The following is a 10076-nucleotide window of genomic DNA, read 5'->3' as shown; positions in this document are numbered from 1 at the left end:
GTGCTTGGGCTTGGCCACAGAATGTTGCAATTAAATCGCCCTTCTCTAGCAGTCTGGTTTCTGAGTCAGGCAGTCTGCAGTAATCCAGGACACTGCTGATGGCAGACAAGCCAGCCTGAATCATAGGTCAGACCTGGAGAGCAGACCAGTCACTTGGAGGAGGGATTCTCCCCAAACAGCTCCTGCTAACTTTGCAAGCAAAAGTCCGAACAGGCATGGTGGTCCTAGCTGCCTAAGCAATTAAAAGCTTGATGCTCAATGGCAAGCTATGTGGTTTTAGCTGGTTAAACTGCAGCAGTACCCAGATGCACATCCAGGAGTCTCCAAGCCCTGGCTCCTGCTAACCTGCGCCTAATATTCTCTGGAATGAGATAGGCAGTACTCCAGGGAGAGAGTATCCACTCCATTTCAGATCTGAGGAAATGTCCATTGTAAGTGACTTACATATATGGAATTCACAGTCTGGTCTGGATACTTTTAAGCATTGTATCAGTTTCTGCTAATGTTAGACAATTTTCCCCAAAAGAGGAACAGTTTCATTGGTACCAATCACCCTCTCACTCAACTCACAATTCTTCATGGTTGGGTTTAAATGCAGGACAACACCATATTACTCTTTCCTGAGTCCTGCAAACTCCTGCTCGCTGGAAGCACAGTGTACCCAGCTTTTGGCACTAGCTACTTGGCATCATATCTAAAACAATTGCCAACTTCCAGGTTTTTGTTTGCCAGGACAAAAGTGCCAGAACATTTGTGGTGATATTACACACAAATGCTGGACTGACGCACGTCGATGTAATTGGGTTATAATATATAATAATAATCCTTGCATTTGATATAGCACCTTATCACTTCTTCGAGACATCTCAAAGTGCTTCAGAGTATACCGTAAAGTGAATTGACTGCTATTTTGTGGGCGGAATTTTGTGGGTTGAATAATAGGAAATAGTGGGGAGGGTGAAGATTTCCTGGACACTTTTTGATAAGAGGGAGGCATTGTCCCTTTAAGAACATCCACAGACAGAGTATGTTATAAACCTATGCAAACCCACAGTTTCTCCGCCTCACAACTCCGGCAAGTTTTGATTTATGTTTGCCTCTGATTTCTCATTCTAATTGGTGTGGTAGCTCTTCCCTCAGCAGTCGTAGTTGCATGTCTTTATGCTAAGAGCGAAAAGCACTCTTTGTTTGTTTACTGTGCTGCTCAGGTTTATATTTTACATTTGCCTTCCCAATCCCAAAGTGCCCTTTAGTTTCTTCTCCACGTTGCCAGCTGCGTTAAGCCTTTCATCTCGGGGGAAAAAAAAATAGCTTTGGGAGAATAATCCCTTAAGAATGGCTTCCACTCTCCGCTCTGCCATTATTATCAGTCCGTGTGCATATCAATAGGGGCGCATCTGAGGAGGTGGGGGGGATGGGCAGGAGGCAAAAGCCAGAACTTTGGGAGGGGTGGCTTTTGTGCTGTAGTTTGGATCAGCTGCAGCGCTGCGGCCGCAGAAGCATTTCACCATTTTGCATTCCTCTGTCTGTGATGTCTGTCTGTACCTGGTCGACTGCGTGAAGCATCTCAGCCCAGAGCACAGAGCCCCCAACCCCTCCCTCCCCCACCCCAACCCCCACCTTCAGTGGCTGTGATTTCTTACCCTGAAATAATAAAAGAAGTGAAGCGCTTCGGGACGTCCTCCCGACGTGAAAAGCGCTATATCAAACGCAAGGATTATTATTCGTATTATTATTATTATTATTATTATTATGAAGTTTGCCCAATTTGGGCCGCACTCCTGATTCATTCTGAACTCCCGGCTGTGCAGGTCGTGGTTCATTTCCAACACACCCTTATCCCCCCCCCCCAAAAAAAAAACGTTCGGAAAAATGCACTTAAAACTGCTGATTTTAATATCTTTTCGTGTCTCGGCGTCAAACAGCCCCGACCTGAGGGTGAAGGCAACACTGAACCGCCGGAGCTTTCGGCCCCTCCTCAAGTTCTCGCTGTGTGTGTGTGTGTGTGTGTGTGTGTGTGTGTGTGTCGTCGGTGGACCGTCTGCTTCGGATTCTGTGGCGATAACGACGCGCATTTCACCTCTCAACGTATAACTGGATTGATTCGTGAAAATGTTTCCTCCGGAGGGAATTGCGAGCCCATCCCCCAGCGGCAGCCACATTAGCAGTTTATTTTCCACAAGAGGGAGGGAGGGAGAGGGAGGAGGGGAGGGACAGACAGACAGACAGACTCTGCCACTCTGGCGGCTGGAGTTGTAGAGAGGCTCTTGAATCTTTCTTCATGTCTCTCTCTCTCTCTCCCTCTCCCCCTGAGCGCTAAGCTGCGCTCTTGCTCGCAGTGAAGTGCAGTGCTGCAGCCACTCTCAACACCCTCCCTCCCTCCCTCCCTCTCTCCCCCTCCCTCCCTCTCTCTCTCCCCCTCCCTCCCTCCCTCTCTCTCTCTCCCCTCCCTCCCTCTCTCTCCCCCTCTCTCCCTCCTCTCTCCCTCCCTCCTCCTCTCTCTCCCTCCCTCTCTCTCCCTCCTCCCTCCCTCTCTCTCCCTCCCTCCCTCCCTGCTGTTAGCGCTCCACACTCACGTCTGCGAGCTCCAAGTCAACAAGGAGTGGAGTGTGTGTGGGTGTGTGTGGGTGTGTGGGGGGGTATTAGCATTAAAAACCCCCTCCGAATCGTCCTTCGCTCGGTACAGTTTGCCTCAGTCTGTGACTGCGATCGTTCTCAGTTTGAGACCTAACAGCCCCCCCCCCCCCCCCCTCTCTTGTGGTGTTATTCGGGCTGTTAACTCTCTCCTTTTCCTGACCAAATAAATGCAAAACTGGGAGGAGGAGGAGGAGGAAGAGGAGGGCAGAATGTTTCAGACCCCCCCCCCATCACCACCCCCTCATCGTGTGTTTTATTTTTTCCCCCAAATAAAAGTCCTACTGATTTACTGAAAAAAAATCCAACTTCGCCCCTCCCCTTCTGAAGTGTTGCAGACAATGTATCTGAGTTGACGGAGTCGCGCTTCTTTTTAAACAAAACCGATCTGCAGGTTACATACTTAAGAGAAAGATTCCTCCCTTTAATTATTTTCTCCAGTTCCCCCCCTCCTCTATCTCTCTCTCTCTGAGGTCTCAACTGACTGGATGAACAGCTTTGCCCCTCCTCCCTCTCCCTCCCTCCCTCCCTCCCTCCCAGCGCTTTATGTGGCTGGAGTATGACTTTTTTTTTCTGAATGTAGTGAAAGCTGAATGGCATTGGTGAGCAGCCCCCGGAGCTCTGGCTGAGGAGCAGAGGACTGGCTGTCAGCAGTGAGCCCTGCAGTCTGCAGAGCGCCGTCTTGTTGGTGGTTTGTCAGCGATAGCTGGAGACCAGCTTCACTGCCATGTGTGGGAAAAGCTGCTTTTGGCATGAATGCAGGGCTGTACCATGTCTCACACCCTGAGGGGGAGGAAAGGATCAGTCCAGACCAGACAATAGGCCTCAAAGTGTCCCCCCCCCCCGTCCCCCCCCCCCTCTCCAAGTTGCTTTGATGTTGTCCTGGTGTCTTGATGCTCAGGGGTCCAGAGATTGCAGGAAAGTCTTTGTGTTCACTTTTCTCAGCAGCAACGAACCCGAAGTAATCGTCACACAACACAAGGTAAGTCTCTCTCGATTCTGCATTCTGCAGCAGTGCTGTGTGCAGGGGGTTGTGTGCCCCCCCCTGCCCCCTGCCCCCTGCCCCCCCCTGGCCGGCTGGGCTTGGAGGGTTGGCTGCTGGGTTTGCGGTGCCGGAGGCTCACCGTGAAACAACGTTATTCCTGCAGTCAGTATCGTTCGCTGAACATCTCCAGGGTGTCCGAGCCGGGGCGGCATCTTCAACTGTGGAGCTCTGCAAATGATGTTGCAAAGTCTTGCTGGTGAATTTGCTGCAACACAATGGCCCCATCGCAGGCCTCCTAATAGTGTACATTTCTTTCAGTGAAGGGTGCTCTCTCTCTCTCTCTCTCTCTTTTTTGGACTGCTTGAGTGGTTGCAGTGATTGCATTGCATGAGAGTCAGGCGCGGGTAATGCATGAGCACAGGTAATCCAAGCGCGTGTTTGTGTTTTCTTCCCACCACCCACCGAGCAAATATTGTCAAGTTTTGTTTCCAGTGAGTGCGACCCGACCCCAAATAGATCTTCCTTCGTTCTAAATGGAAAAGTTTTTTTTTTATTTTCCATTTTTAATTTGCAGTTCAGTCATTCTGAAAGCAAAGTGGAGGGGTGGGGGTGGTGGGGGGGGGGGGGGGGGAACATTGCATTGTGCAATGAGTTCTGCAGCAGCTTTACAAAAGCGCCAAGTATATTTGTTTTGCTGTTTCACACACAAAAAAAAATGGGTGTTGATGTTGCTTACGGTTACATTTTTTTAAAAACAACGATTTGCCCGTTTCCTGCTTTGCGTTGTGTAATTTGACATCCACTGCCCAGCTAAGGCCGCTTGAATTTGATTTTCCTTGGTAGGTTTTTGCATTGGATTTCCCAGGTCTGTGTCTTTGTAACTGTTCCTGTGTGCTAGACTTTAACCCTGCTTTATATTTGAGTGGTGAAACAGGTTTAGACCAGCTGAATTCGACTGATCACTGTTTGCTTTCATTCCTAATAAAGAGTTTGATTCAAGTCTGGACCAGATAGGAAGCGATTTCTGCATAGTAATTTGCAACCAAACACATTTAAAGTTGGGAACCGCTCGTTCTCATAAAATAAATGCCTGTAATCAAATTAGAAAGAATGATTCCTAGGGTTAATTTTATTTATTACTGTGGGGAATAGTTGTATATCTGGCGCCTGTACTTCTGCCATTACCACAAAAAGGATCTCTGTCACAAACTTCCTGGAAAATGGTATGGGGATGTCAATTATGGACCAAATTTTTTTTTTAAATTGCATCGGTTTGTGGTATGAGTTATTTACCAACATATGTTTACTCATTAACCAATATCATAATACTGTTGAACCACATCATCAAATGACAGCGAGTAGTTACAGATCAAAGTTGACAATATAGTTTTCAAGCAGTCTTACTCTCTTTCTCTTATCTAGTCACAGTGCCGAACAGAGATTGGATTCACATTGAAATCTGACCACCATTTCCATAGCCACACCAGGAGTTCTAAATTGGCACCTTGAGGACGGGTCTTGCACCGTTGTCAATTTGGTCGCACGTGAATATATGTTGCCAGACTAAATTGCCAGAAGATTCATAAATCCATAGCTACCAGCATTCTCTCCTGATCCAGTGATCTGATTCATTCCTCCTCCATCGCTTTCCATTTGCACCCAGTGCTCATCTCCTCATTGACTCCCGCTGTTGCTTTGAATGAATCAGATTTTTTTGTATTTATGCAGCTAAAATACATACCTGTGTTGGTATGTATTTGTGGTAAGGGGCACCAAAGAAATTTTGCACTTTCAATCAAAGGAAAGTGGACACATTCTGCTCAGTTTGCTAAATGTAGCGAATTTGTCCATGCGTACTCATAAATATTTGTAACTACAATATAAATAACCTTTAATTATGAATCAATATTATTTGAAATTATAAACAGCAAAAAAACAATTAAGCTTATTCAGAAGCTTCCACCAACCAATTCACAACATTGGACAACCAGAGCACAACAGCCCCATAGTGTACATGATGTGTTCAGGACACACAACATAAATTAGAAGTAATTTTTCCAGCTTTCTTGATTGCTTAGTGGGTAAATGTGAGTGAATGGATTTCCTCACATGGTATTTAATCTTGAAGAGCAGTGAGGTTTCCAATTTGAGTTCACTGCCCCATATCCTCACCCTCCATCACCCCAGGTTCCACTGGCTCCCTATTACAGAATGGATTGATTTAAAGGTCCTGACACTTGTGTACAAATCACTTTTTTGCCCTGGCATCACTCTACTTCTCTGACTGCTTACATCCCACTCCACTACCCGTTGCCTTCGCTCAACTGGCTCCAGCCTCCTGCACATCCCTCGTATCCTCTGCTCCACAATCAGCAGCCATACTTTCAGCCACTACACCCCAAAACTGTGGAACTCTCTTCCTCAAGCCTTGCCTCCTCCTCCCCTTTAGCTTACCCTTCTTTGACTGTGCCTATGGTCACCTCCCACCTCTCTTTGGCTCGGCATGAAGCTCCACCACTGTGTAGCGCTCAGAGACGCTACCCCATGTGAAGGGTACTATATAAATGCAAATTGTTATTTTTGAGATAGTTGTTGAGTAAGTTGATCTCAGTAGAGGCTTGAAACTGTAGTGAGTCGGGGTAGTACAGTAGGTTCCCAATATTGCTTTGTTATTGGAGGGGGATAACTAGCTGGGGTGGATGTTAATGATCAGAATTGAAAGAGTCCTAATGGAAGTGTGTGTACACATTAAGTGAGCGCATGGATGGGCTCAGTTATGAGGCCCTGTTCCCTATGTATAAAATTAGTTCCAACTTTATAAACTTCATGAGGAGAATGACCACTTTGGAGAGGTAACTGGGTGCTGGTCTCAAATGAAACCTCTGACTTAAGGAACAGTGGAGAGAATCTAGCAAATCCTATCTATGTCAGAAACCATCCTGCTGGAACTCTGCTGTAACACCAATCTCACTTTTGACTTTTCCATATTTTAATAATAATAATGCTTCAGGGATTTTTCGAACTCAGCTCCGGTTAACTGTACAAGTCAAAGTCACAGTGGAGTCCTGTAGCTCAGTGGTTAGAGCACTCGCTTTGCAAGCGAGAGACCTGAGTTCAATTCCAGGCAGGGTGAAACCTTGGGCAAGTTTCCTTACTCCACATGCCTAATAATAATCCCTCCAAAACCAAAAACAATAATAAATTGGTCATTTTCAATCTACGACTGTTTGTGGGACATTGCCGTGCGCAATTGGCTGCCGCGTTCGCCCACAAATATACAGTCAATTCACTTTACAGTGTGTTCTGTGAAGCGCTTTGGGATGTCCTCCCGACGTGAAAAGCGCTATATCAAATGCAAGGATTATTATTATTATTATTAAAGCCCTAATGGGTAGGGTGGTCCTAGCTGGAGAAGCAGCAGGAACAGTGACAAGTATGTGGTTTTGGCTGGTTAAACTCCAGCAGTGCTCCAATACACACTCTGGGTTCTCCATTTTTTGGCTCCTGTCATCCTTCAACTAATATTTTCTGGAATTAGGTAAGCGGGATGTGTCCCTCCAGAGAGAGAGAAAGAGTGTGCATTTCATTCCAGTATACAGGAATTTTCATGTGGAGGTGGGATGCATGGAACTCTGTTTGGTATTAATACACTTAAAGCACATTGATGGGTTTCCGAATATGTCAGACACCTGGCTGACCAAAAAAATGCTTGTTTTTGATATTGCACCTCATCAATGTGTCAGCCTGGCGCAATGGAAGCACCCTCTTTGAATCAGAAGGTTGTGGGCTCATGTCCCAAGTCAGGACTTGGAATCACTTAGCCTAAACTGACACTCCAATGCATTGCTGGAGGTGCTGTCCTTCAGATGAGATGTTAAAGCAAGTTCCTGTCTGCTGTTCACGTGAACATTAAAGATCCCATGGCACTACTATAGAAGAGAAGGGAGTTAATTCTGGGCTCCTGCCAACAATCTCCCAAATAAAATAAGTCACTCACTTCATGGCCTTTTGTCGGATGTTGCTGTGCGCAAACTGGCTGCCATGTTTTGCCCACAAAATACAGTCACTTCACTTTACAGTATGTCCTGTGAAGCGCTTTGAGACATCTCGACAATTTGAAAGGTGCTATATCAAATGCAAGGATTATTACTAATATCATCATCACATCATCGGAACTGTGAAGTGCTTAACAGATTTTATTGTAAAACTGTATTTGTTGGTGAACATGGTAGCCATTTTGCACTAAGCAATGTTCCAGAAGCAACCATGAAGTGACTATCCAATTTTATCTGAACGATTGGTTTCTAGGACTTCAGGAAAAGAATCTCTTCTCTTTTTGATTAATGTCACGATATCTTTGAAGTCCACCTCAGTAGGCAGATAGGACCTTAGGTTAATGTCATTGCAAAGGACAGCACCTCTGACAATGCAGCTCTCCCCTGGCATTGCGCTGGAGTATCAGCCAAGAATGTGAGCTCAAACTGCTGCTGGAGGGTGTGACAAGTCCAGTGTCAGAAAGAGTTCCAGTGGGTACATGCAGGAATTGCTAGTTACAAATCAGTTTGCAAATCTTGCAAATTGGACCCCTTTGTCAGTAAATTACCTGACCTTTGGCATTGGGTACTTTATAATTTCCCATTATATAATACCACAAGTGAACAGGAGGAGTAATAGCATATCTGGTGTGAAAAGTTGAAACCACATACATGTGGTACTGCTTGCTCTTTGGAGGTTGAGAGTTAAAGATTATTATTGAGACAGAATAAAGAAACCTCTACTCGGTTCCCAATCTTGCTTTCAGCGACCTGGGAATCACAGAAAACTCCCCAGAAATTCTCCTGTACTAATCACTGACTTTGATCAGTACAATTCTCATCCCTAACAATTGAACAAAAATAATCAGGGCTCTGAAAAGAGTAAGACCTTAGGTCTGATTTTCATTTGTTGACAGTTCAAGTAGATATTTATGATTGCCAGTTTAGGATCCCTGCTATGCTTGATAGTGGGTGTTCGCGGGCACTGATTCCAATAGTTTGATTTTTTTTTAACCAGTGCAAACATTTAATTTTTGAAACAATAAGATATTTTCAGTAGTCTAAGCATCTTACAATTCTACCAAACTTGTTGAGGGTCTGCAAAAATGGGATTTAATTTGTGATATTTGTGAAACTGCTTGCTCAGCTGGGACCTCCTTACCTGTTAGGGCTTTGGTTTGCAGGGTTAACGGGAGTTGAGTTGGATGAACTTGGCTAAACCTCCTGTTCTTACCACAGCTGCCTTGTGTGTGGTGTGTGTGTGTGTAATACGGAGAGATAGTGACCTCCGTGCCATGTCTTTGGTGGCAGAGGCTGCTGTCTGCTGCTTCTATCCTCACTCACTGAGACACCAGCTTCACTGTATTAACCCGGAGTAGTGGTAGCACTCTTGCTTCTGAGACAGGAGGTTGTGGGTGCAAACCCCATGTCGGGACTTGGAATCACATAGCCTAAGTTGACACTCCAGTGCAGCACTGAGGGGAAAGAGTGCCACATTGTCAGAGACAACATCCTTTGTATGAGAAACCGAGACTTTCTGGAGTCCCGCAGCATAATGGTTAGCTTAATCACCTCGCAGATGGGAGGACTCGGGATTGATTCCTGGGCAGGGCGAAGAGGTAGGTTTTCAGGTGGGATTTAAAGATAACGAATTAGCAAGGTGGAGGGATTTAAGCAGGGAGTTCCAGAGATAAGAGGCATAGTGGCTGAGAGTGATCACGAATGACGACAAGGAGACATCGCGGATGCGCAATTAGCTGAGTGGAGTGGGTGGATAGGGGAGTGGGATATGAGCAGATCAGATAGTAGGAAGGTACTTGCGTGTGGAGGGATTTGTACGTGATTTTCTCATGACAAAAAGCTTCAGCAATTGAGTGCACAGGAAGGTTACATTTGCATTGAAATTCTGCTAAAACATGATATAAAACAGCAAATTAGTGCTCTGAAACAACAACACTTTTAGCATCGAGTTGGCATCAGTGCTTTTAAACCAGGGATTTTGGCATGTTCGTTTCAAGTGGTGTCTGGTGTGGAAAAATGAAACAAATTTCTGATTGAATATTAATAAGTATACAAAAATACAAATTTGCATTTATTTTCAAAGCACATTTTCAAGTATTGAAGGATGCTAATTTCGTGGAACCAACAGGTAGAAGATAATCCTTGTATACACATCAGGAGAACGTCTCAAAGCGCTTCATTGGATTTATTGTAAGGTTTAGCAAATGGATATTTTGTCTACAGCAAATTTGCACACAGCAACGTCCCACAAACAGCCATAAAGTAAATGACCAATTTTGTGTGAGGGAGTCTCAGCCAGGATTTTTTTTGCAAATAGTGCTATGAGATCTTTAATGTTCTCCAGATTTTTTTTAAATGCAAGCTGTAAAGCAGTGATCTTTCCTTACAACAACAACTTGCCG

General features: G+C 45.2%; 1 protein-coding gene and 1 non-coding gene across 3 annotated transcripts in view; both read left to right on the top strand.

Annotated features, from left to right (window-relative positions):
• Nucleotides 1-3504: 3504 nt before the first annotated feature.
• The window catches only part of bcl9 (BCL9 transcription coactivator), a 243889-nt gene continuing 237317 nt past the window's right edge, over nt 3505-10076 (top strand). For both annotated transcript variants that reach the window (XM_007891807.1, XM_007891804.1), the window contains exon 1: nt 3505-3616. The gene's annotated coding sequence lies outside the window, so the exon portion shown is untranslated. The remainder of the gene's footprint in view (nt 3617-10076) is intronic.
• Nucleotides 8874-9007, top strand: LOC121848974. The gene has a single exon (XR_006085110.1). It is a non-coding gene; the product is annotated as a small nucleolar RNA SNORA57 (small nucleolar RNA).

This window comes from Callorhinchus milii, unplaced genomic scaffold (assembly GCF_018977255.1).
Source record: "Callorhinchus milii isolate IMCB2004 unplaced genomic scaffold, IMCB_Cmil_1.0 Scaffold4, whole genome shotgun sequence".
NCBI lineage: Eukaryota > Metazoa > Chordata > Chondrichthyes > Chimaeriformes > Callorhinchidae > Callorhinchus > Callorhinchus milii.
This window is presented reverse-complemented; position numbering and strand designations above follow the sequence as displayed.